The sequence below is a fragment of the Pinus tabuliformis genome, chromosome X (genome assembly GCF_031772625.1).
Source record: "Pinus tabuliformis cultivar Carrire ecotype Pingquan chromosome X, CPIR1, whole genome shotgun sequence".
NCBI lineage: Eukaryota > Viridiplantae > Streptophyta > Pinopsida > Pinales > Pinaceae > Pinus > Pinus tabuliformis.
The window spans coordinates 1323333063-1323358003 of record NC_142308.1 but is presented as its reverse complement, the minus strand read 5'-3'; the positions used below and the strand labels follow the sequence as shown (position 1 = coordinate 1323358003).

The following is a 24941-nucleotide window of genomic DNA, read 5'->3' as shown; positions in this document are numbered from 1 at the left end:
CACTGTTGAATTCCGGCGGCAGCTCGTGCATATTCAATTCGTCCTCGTATCTGGCAGCCGAATGCGAGGGGAGAAGATTCTGAATTCAACAGAATCCGACAGGAGTCCCTCCGCCAGTTTCTCAGATCGGAGGGAAACCCAACATGAACGCTCAGCAGGGCAAGAGTCGAGAGCAACAGCAGGGGCAACACAATGCACCTACAACTTCTCTCCTGCGATTTTTTCATTGTGATACCAATTTCGGTTCCTAAAGCTCCAGCTACGGCCTCATTTCATGAATATATATATTTTTTTAATTACCGCCATGAATCCACTGAGATTGCAATGACCAAGTCGAGGACAAAAACACGGAATTCGACATATTAAACTCGCTGGGGACCCACATTCAGCCGTCCGTTGGTGTTACCTGTGCTTTTCTTGACTTGTGTGAGAGCACTTGTCACCCATGGTGAGTTAGTTTATACGCTCAAAGGAAATCACCGCATGATGTGTGCCTTAAAAAGCACATTCATTCACATGTTAAAGTGAACATAACATTCACTTTTTTCATTTTTTTTAGAGGAATTTTTTTAATGGGAGTTTTTAAAAGAAAACAGATTAAAATTAATGGTGTAATAAGAGTGATTATAAATTTTTTATGGAATTTTAAGGAGACATAAGGAGTGTTTGTAAAAAAAATTATGTAATGGAGTGATAAGGTAATAGGAAGGTAATTTTATAAGAAAAGGTATTTTTTGAAATAAGATGTGTTTTCTTATTTCTAAAGTGATGTTTTTGGAGTAATAAGGGTATGTTTTAATATTTTGGAGTGATAAGTTTTTTGGAGTGAGAAGTAAGAGGTGATTTTTGTACATTTTGGCGAGATAAGGAGTATTTCTAATGGAGTAATAAGTGATTTTGTGGAGTCATAATGTGCATATTTTGTAAATTTGAAGCGATAAGTGAATTTATTTGGGTGAAAGACATTATTGCAATCCAAAGTAATCTTTTACTTTGAGAGCGATTGAGTCAGTGCAGGCAGTTTTTTGAAGACAATTTGCTTACAAGTGTGACATTCTCATTGAGAAGTTTACACTACAAAGTTGTGACATTGAAGAATGATGTACTCCAGTAATTATTAAAATCATAATTGTTATGATGCTTGTGTCCTAGATCTGCCCGAAATTGAATAAGGGGATCTTAGGGACACCGTGTGTAATGAATGTGTGTGCATGACTTGTATTCAGATTATCAAAACGCTCTCTTTGTGTTATGCTTAAACAACTACATGCACATAAGCAAGCTTAAGTATAAGAACGCTTAATCAAGCTGAAGTACACAAGCACAAAGAGTCACATCATCAACTTGATAAGATGATCTTCCAAGCAAGCACATTTCACATCATGTAATGAAAGCAATCAAGTTAAAGACGCTACAAAATCAAGCATTTCAAGCCAAGACGACATCAACATCATCAACACTTTTTGTATCACTTGCAGATAAACATGTTTTAACCGAATTGTACAGGTGCATTCTCGGTTGTAACCGAGACCCTAATTTGAATTGTTAAGGTGAATACATTAAGTCAAGTAAGTCTTCAACTGAGTCATCAAGATTGAACTTGTCATTTGTGTCTTGGGTGCATTTTCGACAGTGTTCGACACCCTTTCTTTTTTGAAAATCAACACATTTAGTTTGTACATTCAAGAAAGCACAAAGTGTCAATAAACAATCAAGCAAGTTCAAGCAAGCCATCTAGCAAGCAATCATCATCAAACGAGTGTGAATTCTAGTATTCTATTCTTCAAGTAAGAATCAAATCAAGCCAGTGTTTAACGCAAGTGTAATAAGCAATAAATCAAGCGAGTGTGTCATTCAAACAACCAAGCAAGCAAGCGTGTCAAAATCAAGTGTGAGAATTCAAAGCACGACATCGACAACAAACGAGCCAGTGTGAAATTGATTGAAGCATTCAAAAAGTGTCAATGAAGCATTCAAGCAAAGCGATCGTCATCAAGCGAGCATGAAATCAAGAGTTTAAGCAACCAAGTTATAAAACTCTAGCAAGTGTTTAAAGCGTCAACAATAAGCAACAGTACAAGCGAGCCTGAATTCAAAGTGAGCAAGCTAACATGGCAACACACATTCAACTATCCCAAATTCTTAACAATTTGATTTTATCATCAACTGGTGACATGGTGAAGATTCGCAAAACAACTCTTGCTGATATTCAAGTGCATCTTCAACATGGACATGAAATGATCGAGTTTCTTCAACTATAGTCGCAACTTCATAGAGATGAGTTGCAACTGAAGAGTGATGTTGCCAAATCTTTCATCCGTACAGATGAAAATAAAGATGTTGATTCCAAGTCATTGATCCAACCAACTTCAAGTGTCGAAGTGGTCCCTGATCCAATTCAACTTTCTTCCAAACCAATCATCAAGCTATTGGAAGAAATCCAACGTAATAGAAATCGACAAGGCTTAGGATATGTCAAAGATGACACCAAATTGCATATCCCAGATTATTCAAGGCCCATTGATTTTGTCAGTGCAAGGTTTCTTGCACCAATCACATCGGCTAGTTTTGAGAAAGTTGAAGACAAATAGAAATACACGCAACCTAAAGTTGTAGTCAAACCAAACTGCCTACATTGTCAAAGAACCAATCATCTGGAAGATCAGTGTTTTGATCTCCATCCTTGTCACCATTGTGGCAAGTCAAATCATTCATCAGCACAATGCAGCAAACAACAACAATCAACCAGATTGAAGATCAATTATTCATGGATTGATCCCTAGGAATGGTCATCCATGGTTAGAAGATTGTATAAGTTTTACAATCGAATTCACTCACACATAATGCAACCAACAATAAAAACGAAGATGGTACTCTCATGCAGTTGAACGGGGGAGTATACCAGTGAAACACTCCTACGCCTAAAGGGGGGGAGTTCGGAAATAATTTGAAGAAGATTGTCTCTCCTTTCAGCTGACAAAGGGGGGGAAATGTCAATGAAATTGACAGTGGTTGTCAAACTGAAAGTCTCGACAACATCAGCGAAGCAGCCAGTGGGCATTTTCAGTGGTTGTCAGACTGAAAGTCTCGACAACATCAACGAAGCAGCCAGTGGGCATTTTCATCAGCGAGTGAGCATCAACAAATTCGTCAGTGGGCAATCAACAGCAAAGTCAGCAGTGAGCAGTTTTCAAACACAACAAAAGCAACAGTGAGTTGTTTTTCAACGTCATCAGCCAGTGGGCATTCTCTATATTTTGTCAGTGGACAAAAGACGCTGATTGCAGGCAAAGGACAGATGGATCCTTTTGCAGCTTGGCACGTGATGGAGTTATCAAACGACATTCAGAGATGAATCAGACATGCAGCTGACTCATGGCCTCTTCATATTGCAGTTTCTTCAGCATCTAGCTTTGGCAGTTTTTCAGGCAAATGTTTTTTGAGGATCAACTTGAGAACTTGGAAGAGGATTCTTTGTTCTTATTTTGGACTTATCATTGAGGGGGGGAATGTTAGCCTCACTCTCACATTAAAAACAATTCTAAGTCCAAATAATTAAATTAATTAAAGTCATGAAAGTTAGGATTTAATCCTACCTTTCTAGATTGAGTTTGTTCCTCATGGTTAGGAGTCAGTTTAGGCTTGGTTGGTTGAGAGATTCTCTCCAACTAGTAAGGCTCCTAGATTCGTGTGTTGTTGAGATATTTTCTCAACCATAGTTTCCAAGATAGACGTACTATCTTCAGACCAACTTCCTCATGTATTTATTTGTACTATTATCATTCTTTGTACATTGGATTGATTAATAATGAGAAGGTGAGGAATGTTGTAAGGTTGAGGCCTTTTCCGCCATGTCTGCTCTCTATATATCTGATATTTATTTTATTGAGTGTGAGTGTGTATTATTAGTTGATTTAGTTTTCTTCACCTTTCTCATACCATCACTAATATTGATAAACCCTTCCCCCTCCTGAGTATGATGTTGAGGAAGAGCCATTCATTAGATGTATCCCTTCTTCCTAGTCATACCCCCAAGATTATGATCACACAATCATTTGTTGAGATTTGTAGCTTGGGAGGTACTCCAAACCCTAGGCTAGAGGGTTATGGAGGAGTTGGCACATAAGTGTGGCTTGTGGGCTTGGAACCCAAGCTTGGGGTTTTGTACCCAAAGGTGTTGTGGCCAAAACCATGAGGAGATTTATACATGTGATGATTTGAGTTGATAGAGAACTCCGAGAGCAGCGAACACATCAAAAATCATCAATATCAAAGTTGTCAATCTTGAGATATTAATTTTTGAAGTTAATGGTGGGTTTGGTCAAGGTCGGCCTAATGTTAGGAGACCTAGTGACAAGTTGTACAAGCCCTAAAGATATTCGTTGGAGTCCTCTCTTGAGTGCATAAATAGAGGAGATGGTGGAATCATTGTGTGAGAAAAGAATGTGCATCTAATATCAAAGATTACATCTTAAATAGGGCAACGGATTTGAGGCTAGGGAAAGGAGGTATTAGCATGATTTTGGGGAGAAGGTTGTCTCCTTCTAAGGTGTGGATGCCTTGTAGAGATAGGTCACAGATGACTGGGCTTGAAGCAGCCAGCAAGAAGGTGTTTTAGGGTTGATTCAAGACAATTTGGGCAGCGAACTTCTGGCTAGATCAGGACGCAGGAGCAGAGGTGAGTTTGGGTGTGTTTCTATGCTTGTTTTGTGTGTTGTTATCTCTATTCAGTGGGCCGCAAGGTAGTGTTTCTACAGTAGCATAGTTGGGGGTTGTTGTGAGGGCCGAGAGGCCTAGTGAGGGCTCTCTCATCCAACCACATTCTCTAAGAAGCCAGCACAGGAGATCAAGGATACAACGTAGGTAAAACAAGGGTATTTCCTTGTGTTTTTGGAAGGTCTCTCCTTGTTGTAGCAGACCGTGGGTTGTAGAAAGCCTTGTGGAGGTCCCTAAGGCCTAAAACAAGAGGGTTGAAGGAGCAACGAAAGGAGCAGCTTGGTGGGACAAGGAATAAAGTGATTTGGACTCTGGAGCAAGATTTAGGGTCGCTAATATGCCCTAACCAAACTGCAAGAGGCACAAAACTCAAGGGCAACAGGGCGGTAGCAGTATGGTTTCAGATGGTCTCTTGATGATGGATTGGTTGCTAGTGGATGGAGAGGTCCTAAGGATGGACAGTTTGTGGACATCCTGGAGAGCAATAACATCAACAATAGCTTATGTGTCATGTCAAGAGGAGCAATAGAAGATTGCAGAACAAAAGGTATGTTTTTCCTCTTGAGCTGATGTGATTTGCAGGTGGATGGGTATCCTCTTTTGTGTGGAGTTTGTTAGCATCCAAGAGGAAGGGTCTTCATAGGCCTTGGATGCCCTAACCAGAGTGCAGATGCTACAACATGGATTGGTCACTCGTGGTCTATTGGAGGGAAGCGTGAGAGTGGACCAAGTGTGGATAGTGGATTGAGCATTTATGGTCTGTTGGAGGGCAACGTGATAGTGCCCAAGTTGGAGCTAGGTGTGCACCATCTTGATGGACTAAGTGTTAGAAAATCAGAAAGGCAAAAATATTTTCTTATATAGGTAATTACTTATGATTCTTTTATCTTTATGTTCTTTTATCCTTTAGTTCATCAAGCAATTACCAAAACAATAGCACAAAGACACCACATATAGGCGGACAGCCAAGGCAAAACCCCTATCTAGGGGAAAACCCTGTCAAAATTTTTTCCTTCAATAGTTTAATGAGATAATCCAAGACTCTTGACCTAGACAAAGACTTCCTCCACACCAAGTCAGCCCTCTCTTCCCTCTTGCAGATGATAACCCTCCAAAAGCAACTTCGACCTAGCAACAGCAACTTGCAAAAGCAGCTTCGACCCAGCAACTGGTAGCAGTAGCAGTAACAAAAAACAAGAAAGACTTCAATATCCTAGAGGAATCCACGAAAGAGAAAGACAGATAGCCCAAAATTTCGATTTTTCCTTTTTCTTCCCTTTTCTCCAACTTCGCGCTTTTTCCTTCCTTTCTTCCTTCACACTTTTTCCAGCTCTTTCTTCTGGATATCGAATTTGTGTGTGAGAAAGAATGCTCCAAATTAAATCGAATTGTTCCAATATATAGGCTTCTAGTGAGGTCAAATCACCTAGTTTAAGGCCAACTTGATCTTCTTGAAGCCAACTCGTTATGGAGGTGACATATAGCTTATTTGACTCAATATTAATTCTTTTTACATGATTCAAAAGCCCGAGAAGGGTCCCTTTTAATGGAAAATGACTCTAATGACTCACAATAAATCCTAGAAGTCCTCAATGGGGACTTTGACCTAAAATATGATGACCCAAGCATGAAACCCATGCTTCAATAAGTCATAATAATAATAATAGTATTCTTCATTATTTTGATAAAATGAATCAAATACATTTATGAAGACCAAATCTAGTTACATATTTCAACACTATGGTGGTTGCTAGAGTGGCAGAAGAAGATTTCAAGGGTCTAATCAGCCAAGAGCAGTTTGAGTAGCCCTAGTCTTGCGTGTGGACAAGGACATCTACAGCAGAAGGAGGACATCTAAAGCAGAAGAGGGAAAGTCCTCCTAGCCCGTGTTCATTGTTGGAGAAGCGACATTCGATGATGATAGGTGGCATCCCTCCTACCCTGTGTTAGTCTTCATTGGAGCAGCACAGGAAGACTAGTGGGAAGAAGTACCTAAGTAGCTGAGCAGCAGCAGTGGGTAGTTAAGAGTTGTTCACAAATAGAGTTGTGGGCAACTCGACAAGAGTCTCAATGTGTTGTGCCCATGATGGACTAAGGCACAACTACTGAGCAGATTAGATAGTTGAGGTTCAATGGCCACATGGACTTGGATCATTAATAGAGGCAGTGCTGCAATTCGGGAGTTGAGGGACTCGATACGTACAAGGTACAACCAAGAGTAGCTGAGAGAACGCGCTACAACAGCCATATGGTCAGAGTATCTTGTCGAGGGTAGATTGGTTGTCGATGCACTGACACCAAGCCCCAGTTTTTGTAATTGTGGATATTTGAGGGCCATTATCCCTGGTACGGGAGCCTTAGACTGTTGTATTATTCAATTGGATTAATATAACGAAGTTGAGTTATTGTACAAAATTTTGTAAAAAGTTCTCTATATTTAGTGCACTAGTAGATTTATTGATGCTTATATTTTGTTGTGCAAAGTAGCTTCGTTGTGATTCTTGGTTTGGTAGTGTCAGTGATTTAAGATTCTATACCAGACACCAGGATCATGGAAAAACAACATCGTCTCCTCTTTCCAGTGTGACCACCACATCAAGAAACCTGTTTGTTGTGCCCCTCCATCTCCTCATTTTCCTTTCCCTTCCCCTCATGACCCTATGGAAGCCACAAAGCATAACGCTGTGAGCAATGATCGGAATAGGGAGTTCTTGAACTTGGTCATTCATTCTTCCATTCTATGCTTAGAGGAAAGCCTCTAAACCTCTGAATTGGTGTCATTCCACTCATCCATGGTTCCTCTCTACATCATATGGATATCATATTTTCCTGCCTCTCGCCAGCATCATCATCCATATGCTTGTTTCTATGTTGGCATTGGGGTTTATTACATAAGTAATCATATAGACATGTATTCTCACATTGATCTAATGATATGTTGGTTGCATTGTTTGTATGATTACACTTAACTTTCGAATAATGTAACCATGCATGTTAGAGTAGGTTGCACCGCATATTGATTTTCGCATTAGAACTAACATCATATTATATCATCATGCTAGATTAGAAGCATTTAGCTTTTATTCCCTGTTGATTTTATGGCCTAACAAAAGAATGGGCGATCAAAAGACGCCATGAAAGCATGCTTCCTTGTGTGTTGTCTTTGATGTGCAAGTAACAAGTCTACAATCCCAAGAGATTGTTGGTGTTCGCATGACCTCCCCGTTCGAGTACGTTTGTGCACTCTACTAAGAGCTCATGTCCTAGTTGGAAATAGATGTTACCCACCACCAGTGAGTGACACCCATAGGAGAAATTTTATCCTCGATTCGTCTTCATTCGGTAGCTAGTAGCCCCTTGGAGCCACCAAATAGCTCGATATGCCACCATTCTCCGCCACCTGAGCCAGTTATTATATGCCCTCGCCCATTTATTATGATAGTATGTTTGAAGGTGGGCCTTCCAACCCCAAAGTTATGACTTTTCATTATGTAATTGGGTATCTTTGCTTGCTTATCATGGACACATCTGAAAATGGATTAGTGGGGGGCTTCAGTGGAAAGAATGGGCTTGGTTTGTACTCTTCTCGCCTTGTCCAATTTGGTGGTTAGTCTTGTATCCTAGTACTGTGGGGTCTCCTTTATTGGCTACTAGTTTTATGAATGACACTACATGGGAAACACCGATTTTAGTTGTGTGGTCCTACTTCCCGGCAATACATGCATCACTCCCCTCCGCTCATTATTACCCCTTTTCACATATTTCCCATCTGGGTCCACAAGGAGTTAGCCTCCTCCTTCCCTTGTCCACACTTTGGGTCAGGCCGGGAACAATGCCCTGGAGGTCGATGCAGCTAAAAGAAAGTTAAGAGCATGATTTAGACACTTACAACAGGAAATATACCATAAAATGCAAAATATAGTCAGGGCATAAAAAATTTAGCGCATGGGCAAGAGCCAACATGAGCTCTACCCCTATCATTATGGTCGTCATCTCGGTTCCTAGGGGCCCCATGTCAGTCCCCTACATCATTAAGGAACCCATGATTGTCCCAACCCCTGGTGGGTGATGAACTGTCCAACCTTAAGAGGGTATCCACCACTATGTCATTCACATCATGCTGGCATTCCCTGGAGCCCCAAGCAGTTAAAAGAAAGAATAAATCAATGAAAGGAAAAAGGCATATGAAGAAGGGTGGAAAAACAAAGGTCAAGGTAACTCATGTACCACGATTTCTCCCTCCTACATCTATACACCCATGTGTGGGCTTCCCTCGTTGTAGCTACACTTGTACCATGACATGTGCCTTGGAGCCTTCCTTGTTGCCCCACTCCACCCCATCATTATTTCACATGACACTTGCCATTTGACGGATGTACCATGGACTTGTCACTCCCTTAGAGGTTCAAACCACTTAATAGCATCCTTTATTAACTTACTTCTTGAGCCTGGGGACACCTACACATTTTAAAGCTCATTATGGAAGGGCATGCCACTATGAAGTGTCCACTTGGTTCCCTAATTCGTAAGCTCATTCCTCAATTGCACTAATGAATTGTTGTACTGAAAGGCGAAGAGGCGCATTGGATCTTATACAGGATTGCAGGTTGGTCTTCATCTTTGGCTTGGCTTCCCTATACGGGATCCAAGCCCTCTAAAGGGTCATAATGGCACTTGTAGGGTGGGCGTTGAGAGCCATGGACCTCCTCCATAACAAAGTGTAGATTTCCACACCATGGGATCCTTTAGCACCACATTTGGCTTCCTCGTGCACCACTCATACAGAGATGATGATGTACTTAGACCACATTCCCCAACCGGCTACATACTTGCACCAGACACTTGGCATATGATCTAGGGCCCAAATGGGGCGTTGTCTCATCTAGGGAGACATGGGAGGGCTTGTATCATCATCGTAGGCCTTATGGATGGAGTATCATCATGTTGATCCAGTCAAAAGCAACACCCAAACAATGATGCGCATGTCAATGCTTGGTCAACGCATTCCCAACAGACCTGCACCTTGGTCAACGCAGCCAGAAAAAGTCAACATTGAGCAGAAAGTCAACGCTGCCCTAAACAGAAATTTCGTCCTCCTTGCATGTTGAGAGAGACTGATCCTACGTTGGCCCAATAATATTAGGAGAGAGAAGATGTGTGTTGAGATTATGTGAAGTAATGCCACAAGGTATCTTCTTTTTATATGAATCGTTGAGGTTAAGCTGGGGGTGTGCCACACACTTTATCTTGCTGGTCGACCTTGACAAATTATCAAGTATTTACAAATAAATTCATATCTCCATAAATACATGTCGGAATCGGATGATCTTTAGATCAATCCTACACCTCTTAATGAGAGGAATACGAAAAATATATTAGCTGCCATAAATAAGATGACCCACATGGAGTTTGGCCCTAGTTGCCAATTTTAACAGTGATTTTTTTCTTTTCGTGGGAAAATGTCAAAATTTTCTTTTTCATATTCAAGATGAAGGAACCTAGGGTTTCCATCCATGGCGAACCGAGAATAATGTCACCTTGATTGCTCCATAGTGTTTGAACTGAGAATTCCAAAATAAATGTGTAAGCTTCAATGTTTAACTGTGAATTGGTTCTGTCATAATTTTTGTTGCCAAAATAGTCTAATTTTTCAATTATATTTGACTCTGGAATCAGTAATTGATCTGCAATTTCATGTGTTATATAATTTTTATCTTCGACAGGGGAGATAGAAATAGCGACATTTTTTCCTACAATAGACCCTTTAATTCTAAATAGCATTGAAGCATAATTACGGGAAGTTTTCGAAAATCCTCCTTCATTACTCGTCTCCATTTTTTTTATATATATAAAGGGTTTTATAAGTCTCTCCTTTCACTGTAATCTTATAAGAATAATACTTTATGGAAATCTTGACCTTCTTTTTGGAATTGACCTTTTATTAAAATACCCGACAATTCGCTTTCTTTTTAAATACTTCCCAATTTCCAATTTTTTTTTTTTTAATATCCCTATATATCTTTTAATAATATCACCTTAAGATTAGGATATATATATATATATATATATATATATATATATATATATCCTAATATTCTCATAACCTTTTTTTATACCCTCTAAAAAAGGTTAAGTTTAATACCAAGAGTTATCTTGGTTTTAATTACCCCTGAAAAGGCAGAAATTGTTATGAAAAAGCATGACTATACAAACAAGTCCCCCCAGAAATCAATAGAAAAAAGTTAAAACAGATTGTACAAACTTCAGCGATTTCCTGGAATGGTGAATCCTTCAATTTATTTAAACACTTCTAATATATTATTTGAGATCTGATATAAAATATATAATGTGGTGCTACTCGCTAGCAACCCTGCGAGCCTGGGATAGCGATTGACGACTGCAGCTTGCTTTTGGCGGTTAGATTAATATCGTCAAGGAGGTATCTGGCCTAACAAGTTTCCAAGCGCTCAGGTTATGCACCCACAACTACACAATGCAGGCTTGGCACGAGAACACTCAGGAAACAACGTTGAGCTAGATCTAATGCAAGCAAAGGAAAGATGGCATATGTGGGGGTTGATAGCAATCGCAGTGGACATTGAGGCGAGTCAAGGGTGGATGGCTATGGAGGTCAACACGACTTAGAATCTGGAAACAACAACAATGTTGACAAGTGTTGGCTTGTTGTAGCGGCGACTGGGTGTTGAAGATGGCTGGAAGTTGTGAGTTAGAAGCCTATTGGCAGGTTGCCGCAGGCTATGGCAGCTGGTCAGCAAGTGGGTGGAATGGTTTTTTGACGGCAGCAATGTTGTTCGATGTTTGGTTAGCAGTTGATGACAGAGCAATAGTGGTTAGGTTGTCGTCATCTTCGATGTTTATGGTGGGTTGTATCCTCGTCGACGTTTATGGTGGGTTGTGTCGTCCGACAGGTACATTGTTACAATATATTTTGTTTTATATATATATATTTGCCTTTTTTTGTACTATTTTTTTGAATCCCCTTTTGTTTTATAATTTTTTTATATATTTTTTCATTCTTTTAATATATAATCTATTTTTGTATTTTTAATTTTTTCTTTTAATATAATCTATGATATATTCACTTTTTATTTTATATTTTTTTCTTCTTTAAAAAATGGCCAAGGGCCTCTAACGAACTCAGCAACGGAGAAACTCCAAAAGTGTAGCGAAACGCTTCAATCTTGACGACAACAATGTTGACGAAACCTTGATGGCCAAGGGCCTAGATCGAAGAGCATAGCTTTGTGCAGCAGTGGTGCAGCCAGAGGATTGAACTGCTATGTTACCAATGTAACGACCAAAAGTCGTACACGCAGCGGAAATGTTTAAAATACTTCATAGACAATGACATCCATCGTAGGACAGTAATTGTAAATTGTATGGTGTATAAAGAATTGATGTAGGATGATTACAAATGAGAATGAGGGTCTTATATATATAGCCAGGTAAGTACCCTTTCACGAACATGCATGTCTCTAAGACATGCCTTTTCATTATTAACTAACTAACCATTAGTTATTTTACTTATTATTTATTATTATATTTATATGATTATGATTATTATTTATTATCTATTTTTACATAATTTATGTTCATAACATCACCCTTGGAAGCCTATAAATACAAGTGACCTCAAGCTTCTTTGGACATCACCAAGCATCTTCTTCTTCTCTTTTTCATTGATTGGTTCGCACAGGTCTGAGAAGTGAAAATTTCAATTTATCACAACATCTGGAAATTATTGTCCTAATTGTTAATTTATTTAACAATTTATTTGCAGTTTGCTATGGCAAATAACTAATAATTCACACTATGAATTTCATAAATCAAATATTAAGGAAAAAAATAGCATTGGAAACTGAGAAAATCTAGCACACAAACTCACATAAAATTTACATAGTTATTTTTGGACAAATATCCCTGGAAAAGCCCAACTTGGTAAAATCGGTGCAGTAAATGAGGGTTTTATTATTATGTAGCAATGAGAAATTCCGAGTACAATAATCTAGATGTCAAAATCTAGATATCCTGCAGAGAAAATGATGGCAAATATCTAGTGAGGAATTTTCCTCAACTGACAGGCAATCCGACATTGAAGACTGGCCTCTGAAACCCCTCTACAAATTGCCCTGTGTCACCCTCTCTGTGGGCTCTACGCAGGCACTAATTCGTACTGCTGGATCTCACACTGAGCTACCTCTTCTGCTTACCACTAACTCTGGAAACATTTCTTCTGGCCTCTGCGAAATTCTACAGCCTCTGGATATCTGAAATTACTTCCCGAATCTACAAATCGAACTGCCTATTAAAGGCTTCTATGTCAGCCTCACTGTGGCTATCTCTGCCTCTTTGCAATGCACTCGTTGGATCTGGAAATCTTCCTCCAGCCTCACTGTCCCTTCCCCTCACTATCTCTACTTCGATCTCTGGTTGTCCAACAACTATTGCTGCTCTCTGGAAATCGATCTGCCAAGGAAATCGAACTACTCTCAAGTGTATTATCTCCATCACCACATCTATCCCTTTCTACATCTTCCTGTTGGGACTCCAACAGCCAACATTAAATCTTAATCAATGGCTCACATCATTTTTGGATTGATCCGTATGACTTTCTAGCGAATTCTCACCTTGACTTCATTAATTTTGATTAATTAACCGGTTTTCCTAAGTTTAGACTTAGGAAACATTAAAAAATAGGTTAATAATCTAATTAATCCATCTCTATGTGCAATTTCCAGAAACAATTTGTGGGTTAAGATCTCATGTATTCTAGCCTCTCCACCAAGTTTCTTGACTAGAACACATCCGATGCTACAAAAATTAACACTCCCTCTTAGCGAGGACAGTGTTCTAGTGTTGCAGACCCTGCCACAATACCATGTCTTTGTACTATCTCCTGTCATGTTGCTAATGTCTAGCCATACTTCCCACCAACCACTGCACAATTCTGATGCTGCATCTGTGTTGCTGCTGACACTGCCATACTACTGCAACTCCCTCTCATTTGTTGTTGCTGCAATTGCAACTACTGCAACTGAGAAGCATCCAAAATACTTAATCATTTGTGTCTGTTGCATCTGTCTCCTGAGTCGTAACTCCTACTAGCCACTGCATTGTCTACTGAAGAATCTGCGTTGTTGCTGACTCTGCTACTGAGTCTCCTACTCTGATGTCAATTCAACATTGTGCTTCTCAGCATCTGACTACTACTAGTATCTGCAACTATCACTCGAAAATTTGGCTGCACCTACTGACACTAATCCATCTTGCTACTAAATATTGTGGGCCCCCATAGCAAGGTAATGATCCATGAGGAGGACACCTCAATGGACCTTGCCCAACCTCTGCAACTCTGCGACTCTGATCTACTCATACTGTTGTTGCTACATCTGCACTACTGCTGCAACTATTGCAATAATGAGTCTGATATCTCAGATCCTGAAGTACTAGCTTCCATAGGGATGCTCCATCTGAAACTAGACTCCCTCTGAGTCTCGATCTCCTAATGGGAATTCTATTTTCTCCCTCCTGGAAACTCGCACTATCCTCCTACACTGGAAACTGGACTGCATAGTTATGCGCTGGGAATCTCCTGGCTCGAACTACACCTACATATTGCAACTAGGTAATTCATACTACCTGTGTCACTGCATCTAGCTCTGCAACTATCTCTCAGGTATTGACTGCAACTAGATTTGCAACCGTCTAATGACAAATTGTGTCTGCTGACATTGAACTTGCTACTATGATACTGTGGGCTCATGTAGCAAAGGTGATGGTCCCCCTGCAACAATGTTCTAGCTACGCTAGGCCCTGCTCATTTGGCACACTGGAGTTTCATAATACTCCTACATATGGTGCCTCACTACCTCCTTTCGAGCCTTGTCCCTAGCTGGGACACTTCCTTTCTTTGCAACTCGCACTTCCTCTGGCACTTGTTTCCGGCAACTGGAAGTCGAACTGTTACCCAAATCTGCATTCTGCCTAACTCGTACGACCTCCTATGCCAATTTCGTACAGTCATCCCTGCAAAGCCACAAAAATCTGGAAACTCAAAAATGAAGAATTTCATAATTGTGCAGCCATCTTCCTATGCCAGTGGTCATCAATAGCCTGGTAATTCACCACCCTAACTGGTAATTTGTTGTTTAAAATGTCTTATCACAAAGGCAAATCTAAAATAGTTGTAGAAAGCCCTACATTACCCTTTGTCATTAACCTAGACGAGCTCCCTCTGGTCAATATGTCATGTCCATTCTCAAATGAATTAGTCAAGGGATGCAACAACACAATTTTGGCAACAATTTTGGTTTAGGAGGAGGACCCCACACACAAAAACTTAGGAACTATAGGCAGTTCAAATTTTTTTTGGCAGCTAGTGGAATGTGGGGGCCACCACATGCATAATTCGAATTTGGCCAAGGAGGACGTTGGAGGGAATTCGAGCTAGTGGAAGGAGGGGCCCACAAGAGGCTAAGGGGGCCCAAGGTGATAAAAGAGGATGGAGCTCACATTTTCCAGCTTTCTGAATATTTGATAAACAAACTCTCTTGTACACTCTATTGCTTAGCGAGTCTATCAGTTGTTTAGCCACGAGTCTTCCGCAGGGAAGATTCAACCTCTACTTTGGGGGACTATTCGTGCCCGCCCTAGGGAGGCCGTTCCATAGAGATTGCAAGAGTTCCCAACATTGATTCACAGCTCAGCCAGCCACGCAAAGGAAGGGATTGTGTGTTTTATGGGCAACCAAAAAGACGCAGAGGTTGATTCAACCAGCCAAGGGGCCACTAACTTGCTGGGAGTTTTCGGAGCAAAGAAGATGGAGGACCGAGGGTATTTTATTAGTGTTTTGCAGCCAGCTAGCTAGTACACGCAGCAGTATACATTTATGGGCAGAGAGACTGTGCAATGGCCTCCAACACCAAATTCGTGGGGCTTGATTGAGCAGCCATCAGGACAAGGACCATCCGGGAAGCAAGGGATCAAATAATACAAGGGAAAGCAGCATTTGAGGGGTGTTTCCAGGTGGATTTGTAGGTTGTTTCTTGCCAATCGAATTTGGCAGCAGTAGCCAGAGAGCAGCTCCCAAGAGGCCGAAAATCCAAAGTCAAAATCAGAGAAATTCGCTTCTGGGTTTTTCTAGGTTTTGTCCAAGGAATCTAAGGCCGAAGTCAGTAGATCAACAGTTTACTGGGACAGCGCAGAGCATAGTAGAGCAACAGCTGAGCAACCATCTTTCCAGCTATTCTACCACCTGGGTTTGGTCCAGCTTGTCCTCAAGACAAGCCCAGGTGCACTACTCCAATTATATATTGTACTCATGCTCTCATATTTCATAATATATGGCTCAGCAGTTCTAGTATTACAATGTCTCATGGATGTTTGCTAAATGTTTTTAATTTTCCACTGTTGCATTATTTGATTAATTGGATTATCACTTAAATTCCTGTTTAGGAACATTACACTGGTATCAGAGCCTAATTCTTGGCTCAACTGTGGGGTTGGGTTCCTATGAGCAAAGAAGACCGGGAGAACATCACTTATCGAAGGCAAAGGTACAGGAGCAGAGAAAGGGAGCTGGAAATTACACCAGACACAAAGGAAAGAGGGAAAACAGTGGCTGAAGAAGAGGAAATGACAGAGCCCAAGAGCAGGGAGGAGATGGCTTTCGATAGCCTCTTGAGGGCTCTGAGTCACTTGGCCAAGGGGCAGAAAGGCATGCTGGAGGAGATCAAATCACAGAGCCCAGATAGAGCCACACTTAGAGGGTTTTGTGTGAAGAGACTTCCAAGGCTTCTCAGCCCTTCGATCATCCCTCACCAGCAGTGCAGTGCCCTTCAGTGAGTGTGCCCACTAGGGCCACACTACCCTCCTTCGTGCTAATAGCATAGATCAAACCAGCAAGGGAGGAAGACACTCCCTAGATGGGGGATTACTTTAGAGAGTGGCAAGCGATGGACGAAGATTTCAAAGAAGCCCTCTCCTTCAAAGATTACTGCAAGCTCAAGAAAAGTGAGAGGAACAAGGGGTACGGAGGACAGGGGACCCAAAACTGATTTGCAGAGAACCATTGGGAGGATATACTTCCCTACATTTGATGGCACTGCCAAGTGCACAACCAGGGCTTGGGTTGAAAAGATGGACACATACTTTCAACTCAACTGGATGACAAAACAGGAGGCCATTAAGATGGTAGCGCTGCACTTGGAGGGGGAAGCCCATGACTGGTGGTTTCACAGCCTAACCACTTTGGGGCATGCCCAGATAGTTTCATATGAGGACTTCACCAAGAGGGTGGTGGAGCAGTTTGATCAGAGGGATCCGAAGGCATCCTTCAGGGAGCTGACACAATTGCGCCAGATAGGCAACCCAGAGCAGTATTTTTCCGATTTTCTGCGTGTGTTAGTGATGGTCTCGGATCTGTCCAAGGCCACGAGGGTATACACCTTCATTGACGGTTTGCTTAAGCATCTGCGTCGACTAGTGAAGTCATGCAGACCCTCTACGCTGGAGGAGGCAGTGGTGTGCGCCAGAGATTTGCAGGGGGTCATCCCCAAGACTAGAGCGCCATTTCCTGCACAGACCCCTTTCCCATAGAAAGCGCATGAGACTAGACCCCTGCCACTGAGGACCACACAGGGGAGGGGGCAGCTAGATGAGGAGACACGGAGGACCTCCAAAGGAAGAAGTTGTGCTTCACATGCATAGAGCCTTGGGCACCAGGCCATAGGTGCACAGTGGGTAGAGCACATTACATTGAGGTTTTTCTAACAGTGACTAGGAGGACGGGGTGGAGCAGGATTGCGGTGGGACAGATGGAGAGAGTTCGGGGAACAGAGAGCCACCACCACCACAACTTCCGTAGGGAGGAGCATCTCTTGACTCATCAAGGGGAGTCATTGCTTCTCTATGCGGGATTCCTAAGTTTTTGACACTCCAGATCAGAGGTACGATGCAGGGACAGAGAGTGTCGATACTAGTGGACAGTGGGGCTACCCACAACTTCATAGATGCACAGCTGGTCCAGAGGAGGGGCCTTACCATGGCAGAGTTTGAGGGATTCTCTGTCCTAGTGCCAGGTGACCGTACCATCCAATGTACCAGATACATGCCCTCCTTGGCAGTAGTTATGGGAAATTACTCGATGACAAACCATTTCTTTGTGGTTGATGTGTCAGACACCAATGTGGTGATGGGTGTCCAGTGGTTGTATTCCCTTGGGAGAGTTACGACTGATTGGAGGAAACCTGAGATGGAGTTCATGGGGCCAAACGGAAAAACTGGTGGTCTTGAGAGGCATGCAGTCTTATTCGCCTCAGACAGTTTCGGCCCACAGGATGGAGGCAGATCTTTGACATGGGGATATGCATGGGCAGTCGAGTTGAGGATCTCAGAGGCTGGGGGTCAGGCACAGTCACCACCAGCAAACATACAGGCTCTTCTGGACAGGTACGCAGTGGTGTTCGAGGACATTCCACCAGGGCAACCACTAGATAGAGGGTTTGAGCACACCATTGAGCTAGAGTTGGGTATACAGGCAGTCATCACTACTCCTTACAGGCACCCCAAAGCCTATAAGGACGAGATAGAGAAAGTTATTTAGGCGCTACTTGCTTTGGGTCACATCAGGGCTAGTTCCAGTCCTTTTACTTCTTCCGTAGTGCTGGTGAAGAAGGATCGGACCCTCAAGATGTGCATAGACTACAGAGCCCTTAACAGGAAGACCCTCAAGAACTGATACCCCATTCCCTGCATTGATGAGCTGATGGATAAGCTTAGAGGAGCCAAGTACTTCTCTAAGATCGATCTACGTTCAGGGAACCACCAGATCAGAGTTCGGGATCAGGACATCCCGAAGACAGCATTTTGGTGCCACTATGGGCACTTCGAGTTTCAGGTCATGCCAGTTGGGCTAACCAACGCTCCCGCCACATTTCAGTCTTGCATGAACCACATCTCTAGGGTGCAGTTGAGGAGTTTCGTGCTAAGTGTTTTTTGACGACATTCTTATCTATAGCTGGACATGGGAGGAACACTCGCCGAACATAGGAGGAACACCACTAGCACTTGGAGGAGGTATTATGCATTCTAGAGGAGCAACAATTCTATGCCAAGCTCTCCAAATAAAAGTTTGGGTTGACAGAGACGCTTTATCTCAGACATATCATTGGAGGAGACGAGGTGAAGGTTCATGAGGAGAAGATCAGGGCCATCCGAGATTGGCCAGTTCCCTGAGATGTGACTACGCTGAGAGGCTTCTTGGGCATTTGCACTTACTACAGGAAGTTTGTCAAAGGGTTCTCGCAGCTGGAAGCACCCTTGACCGACTTGACCAAGAAAGGGGCCTCCACATGGACTGAGGGAGCATACGCCGCTTTCGATCGCCTCAAGGAGGTGATGAGCAGTTTCCCTGTTTTGGCCCTCCCAAATTTTTCCCATCCATTCACAGTGGAGTGTGATGCATCAGGGGTGGGAGTTGGGGCCGTTTTGTCATAGGAGGGGAACCCCATAGCTTTCGAGAATTGAAAGCTCCTACTGCACGAGCTATCATATACCATATATGACAAGGAGATGCTGGCCATCATGCATGCATTGGCCAAGTTCCGCCAGTACTTGGTGGGCAACCAATTCCGAGTGAAGACTGATCACAACAATCTTCAACATTTCATGGGACAGCAGGGCCTCAATGACAGGCAACAGAGATGGGTCAACAAGGTGTAGGCCTACGACTTTGATATTGCGTATGTGTGGGGCAAGCACAACGTGGTGGCCGATGCTCTATCCAGGAGACTGACTGGGTTATCCCTTATCAGCATCTGCCAGGATTGGAAGGCTTAGTTGTTGGTTGAGTACTCCAAGGACAGGAAGGCTTGTGAGGTGCTAGAGGGTATGCATGCAGATGAGCGTTACTGTGTGATAGATGAGGTCATCTATTACAAGGGGCACATTTACTTAGTACCCAGCTCGCAGTTGAGGGCGAGGGTACTCCAAGCATGTCATGATTCATCACTGTCCGAATACCAAGGGTTCCGGAAGACTTACATGGTTGTTTGGGAGAGGTTCACGTGGAAAGGCCTCAAGGAGGACGTGTTGCAGCACGTAAGGGAGTGTGAGGCTTGCCAGCGGAACAAGGGGGAGCTGACTCACCCTGCAAGGCTATTATAGCCACTTCCCATTCTAGAGGGGAAATGGGAAAGTAGCTCGATGGATTTCATCACTGGGCTCCTCACAGTACAGGGGAAAGATTGCATATATGTGGTGGTCGACAGACTAACCAAATTTTCCCATTTCTTTGCCATCCCCACCAGATTCACGGCTACCCAGGTTACCGAGTTGTTCTTCCAGGAAGTTTTTCGACTACATGGACTCCCCAAGAACATTGTTAGCGACAGAGACAACAGATTTATGGGTGGTTTTTGGTAGGAGCTCTTCAGGTTGGTTGGGACAGAGCTTACTCCTAGCACCAGTTACCACCCTCAGACGGATGGCCAGACAAAGAGGGTCAACCAGTGGTTGGAGGGGTACCTGAGGAACTATGTGACGAGTCAGCAGAGGACGTGGATTCGGTGGTTGCACTTGGGCGAGTTCTACTACAACACCACGCACCACATGTCTATTGGTATGACTCCTTTCCGTGCCCTTTATGGTTATGATGCTCTAACTTTTGTTGATATTATTTTCGAAAACAGTCGGGCCCCAAAGGCCAAACACTAGGTCCAAGAGAGCCAAGATATCCTCAAAGCTCTCAAGTATAATCTAGCGACAACCCAGAATCAGCAAAAACTGTATGCAAATCAGCACACGATAGAGAGGCGCTTTGAGGAGGGGGACCTAGTGTACCTCCGATTGTAGCCTTACAGACAATCCACGATGAAACAGAAGGGAACCAAGAAGCTACAACCACGCTTCTATGGGCCCTACCAAGTGATCAGGCGAATTGGGGAGGTGGCCTATGAGCTAGCACTACCTCCAGGGAGCAAGATCCACAACGTGTTTCATGTCTCATACCTGAAGAAGGTGCTAGGACAAACAGGTGACCGCAACAGCTGATCTACCCCCATTGGATGATGCGAGCCATTTCATGCTGAAACCAGAGGCCATATTGGAGAGCAGCAAGAGAAAACTGAGAAGAAAAACCATCAGGGAGTTCTTGGTACGTTGGAAAAACTTACTAGATGAGGATGCCACCTGGGAGGGTGAGCATATACTAGAGCACCCGGCTTTGAGGTTGCTTGAGGGCAAGCAACATTTGGGAGGGGAGGACTGTCATGTCCCTTCTCAAATGAATTAGTCACGTGATGCAACAACACAATTTTGACAGCAATTTTGGTTTAGGAGGAGGACCCCACACGCAGAAACTTAGGAAGGATAGGCAGTTCGAATTACTTTTGGCAGCTAGTGGAATGTGGGGACCACCACATGCATAATTCGAATTTGGCCAAGGAGGACATTGCAGGGAATTCGAGCTAGTGGAAGGATGGGCGCACAAGAGGCTAAGGGGGCCCGAGGTGATAAAAGAGGATGGAGCTCTCATTTTCCATCATTCTGAATATTTGATAAATAAACTCACTCTTGTATGCTCTACTGCTTAGCGAGTCTACCGGTTGTTTAGCCACGAGTCTTCCGTAGGGAAGATTCAACCTCTACTTCTGGGGACTATCTGTGCCAGCCCTAGGAAGGTCATTCCACAGAGATTACAGGAGTTTCCAGCAATGATTCACAGCTCATCCAGCCATGCAGAGGAAGGATTGTGTGTTTTCTGGGCAGCTAGAAACACGTAGAGGTTGATTCAGCCAGCCAAGGGACCACTAACTTGCTGGGAGTTTTCGGGAGCAAAGAAGATGGAGGATTGAGGGTCTTTTATCAGTGTTTTGCAGCCAGCCAACCAGTACACACAACAGTATACATTTCTGGGCAGAGAGATTGTGCAGTGACCTCCAACAGCAAATTCGCGGGGCTTGATTGAGCAGCCATCAGGGCCAAGGACCATCCGGGAAACAAGGGATCAGATAGTACAGGGGAAAGCAGCATTTGAGGGGTGTTTCCAGGTGGATTTGCAAGTTGTTTCCTGCAAATCGAATTTGGTAGCAGTAGCCGGAGAGCAACTCCCAAGAGGCCGAAAATCCAAATTCAAAATCAGATAAATTCCCTTCTGGGTTTTTCTGGGTTTTGTCTAAGCAGTCTAAGGCTGAAAGGGAAGAATTTTTTGGGCAGTTTTTGGGCACTTTCCAACAGGCCGAAGTCAGCAGATCAGTCGTTTACTGGGACAGCATAGAGCATAGTAGAGCAGCAGCTGAGCAGCCATCTTTCCAGTTATTCTACCACCTAGGTTTGGTCCAGCTTTTCCTTGAGACAAGCCCAGGTGCACTACTCCTTTTATATACTGTACTCATGTTGTCATATTTCATAATATATGGCTCAACAGTTCTAGTATTATTGTGTCTCATGGGTGTTTGCTAAATGTTTTTAATTTTCCACTGTTGCACTGTTTGTTTAATTGGATTATTACTTAAATTCCTGTTCAGAAACATTACATAATGCCCAATATAAAAACCCAGAGACCTAGTGTGAGTTTGATCTGTATGAACTCCACAACTAGGCAAACCAGAAATTCCAAGATGTTAGTGATGAATTGAATATCTGGGAGTCTTTCTTGCCCCAATTTATCTTTCCCCAAACTCATCCCTTCCCAGAATTTGTCACTTGGTGCCATCTCAGGTATCTTCCTAGTCAGAGGGCTGTAATTGCCCAAAACAATGAAGTTTTATTCGCCATCACACCTGAATCCATATGCCAAGCACTACAAATCCATTTCCAAGCTCCTCTGCACCCCTTTTCTATTGATTCCCTCATGGAGATCTATCAGAAACTTACATTTCCCCAGCGAGCTCGTATTTTTGAGTCATTCCTACCTGAAAATTTTGAATTGCCTAGAACTAATCTGCCCTATTCCACTGCAATTTTTCTAGAAATGTCAAGGCAAGTTATTTCCATGGTCACCTATTTGTTAGGTTATCCTACCAATTAGTGGACAGATGAAGAGATACTAGTGTTTTTGTCAATTTTCTCCGTGGGTAATAATCCTTCATTGATTTTTAATTACAGTCAGTTTCTGTCAGATATTATTCATGATCAATTTATAAAGTTTTTTGCTAAAAGTTCATTCAAACATCAATTAGTTCTTGTATATTTGCTTTTATTTCATCAAGCAAAAAGGTTTAAATTCCCATTGCAGAAGTTAGATGCACAAGGAAAGCCTCAATCTATTATTCATTGGACTTCCTTGGTAAGGAAGAACACAAAAGAGTATTCCTTCAGTGACTTTGTAAACCAGTTTTTGCATATGTCCTTATGTCTTCTTAACAATGATGTAATACCAAGGATTTCACCTGAAATCAGAAGAATTCTGCAACTTACTAAGCAAGCTAAAGTTGGAGACTGGTACCTTTACCAGAATTATACAGAGATCAGAGTATATGGTTGTGAACTCCCTCCCTATAGGTTACCAGTGTTTGTGCCAATAAGGATCTTTGCCTTAGAATACATCAGGCAAATGATGAATATGGATGATTTGCATTTTGTATCCAGGAAGCAGAAAGAACAATTCAAGTTGAAGGCACAGATTGGCCCTTTCATTGTTAATACCAGAGCAGCAATGAAGGAGGTTGATAATTTGTTAAAGCAAATGAAATTCAAGTTGAGTTTTACTTGGTCCTATGATCCCTTGGGAATTATTTCAAGGTTGAGAGTTGAGCAAAAAAAACACCTTTTGCAAATATGCAAATCAAGAAGAATGGCAAGAAAATACATTACAAGAAGCTGAGGAACAAATTGTTAGTCAAACCACTCCACAAACTCCAGTCCCCCAAGAAAAAGAAACCAAAGGATCAAGAGAATGTCTATCTCCTACAAACTCATAAATTCAAGCTACAACTTTCACAATCTTCAAAAGGAGAAAAAAACAAACACTAATGAAGAGTCCTCAAAAGGAAAGAATTCACAAGAGCATGCTACAGTAGTGTTGTCAAGATTTCCTACTACTTCCTTTCCACAAATCGAAGAGATCACAACAGATTCTTCTGTGTCATCAGTCTGTGAAGATACAGTACAACAAAACATTTTTGCTAGATATAGAGAAATAAGAAGGAAGAATGACGCGTAATGACCTTTACTTATTCTGAATTTTGGAGACAGTCTTCGACTACCCAACATAAACTTTTGTCTATACTAAAAGGGGACAATTTCAATTAGCCTTCTTAGAAGCTAAGGTTTCAGTCCCTAAAAGTGTAGAAGATTATAAAACATCCATATTTTCTTTTGATACTAAGCAAATTCATGCAATTTATCAAATTGACCTTCATAAGCAAGCAGGTAAAATGATGTATTATACATTGACAAGTTCAGCCATGGAAACCTCTAAGCTACAAGCTTCCTTGAATAATATTCACACATAGTTAAAAATAGAGAGGATGTCATCCTTAGCTAAAGATACCAGAATCAAAGCACTTGAAGATTTGGTGATCAAACTAGGATATGATCCTAGTGATATCAAAGTAGCAAAAGAGATGATAAAGAATAAAAATGTTGACATTCAAGCATTGAGGAAGCAACTTAAACTTCCTACTATAGAGCATCCACAAGCTAAGGAAGTAGGTCAACTAGAAAAGGAAAAGGAAAATATGTTCAAGTTGATAGTCAAACAAAATGTCCAAATTCAGAAGATGGAAGCTGACATGGAAATACTCTTGAAAGAAAGAGAGCAACATCTCAGTTTTACAGTTGTCATTCCCATAGTGACACCTTCTACAGCAGGTACTTCAACAGTAGGGACATCTACAAAAGCAGCAATCGCAGTAGAAACACATTCAAATGATTGAGTAGAGCAATTGTCAGAGTCCATGGGAGATTTATCTTTGAAAGATCAAGAGATTGAGAAGCTTAACATGCAACTCCAAAAAATTCAAGAACAGAAAATCAAGTTTGATAATGCATATTTGGCTGAGATTCAAAAGAATTATAAGATAACTCAGCAATTAGAAATTTATGAGAATGAATCATTGATTGCACAAACTATAGCTCAAGCCAAAGAAAATATCTGGATTGATATTAATGCATTAGTGACTGAGTTATGGTCTTCCATTGAAGTTATTTTTGAACAAGAAGATTTATTGCAGAGATCAAAAGCAGCAGTAGCAAAAATAAAA

The 24941-nt window shown here is 42.0% G+C and overlaps 1 protein-coding gene across 4 annotated transcripts in view; it reads right to left on the bottom strand.

Moving 5' to 3' along the window:
• LOC149144963 (putative cyclic nucleotide-gated ion channel 20, chloroplastic) overlaps nt 1-24941 on the bottom strand; it is a 481236-nt gene that overhangs the window by 314883 nt on the left and 141412 nt on the right. The window lies entirely within an intron of this gene.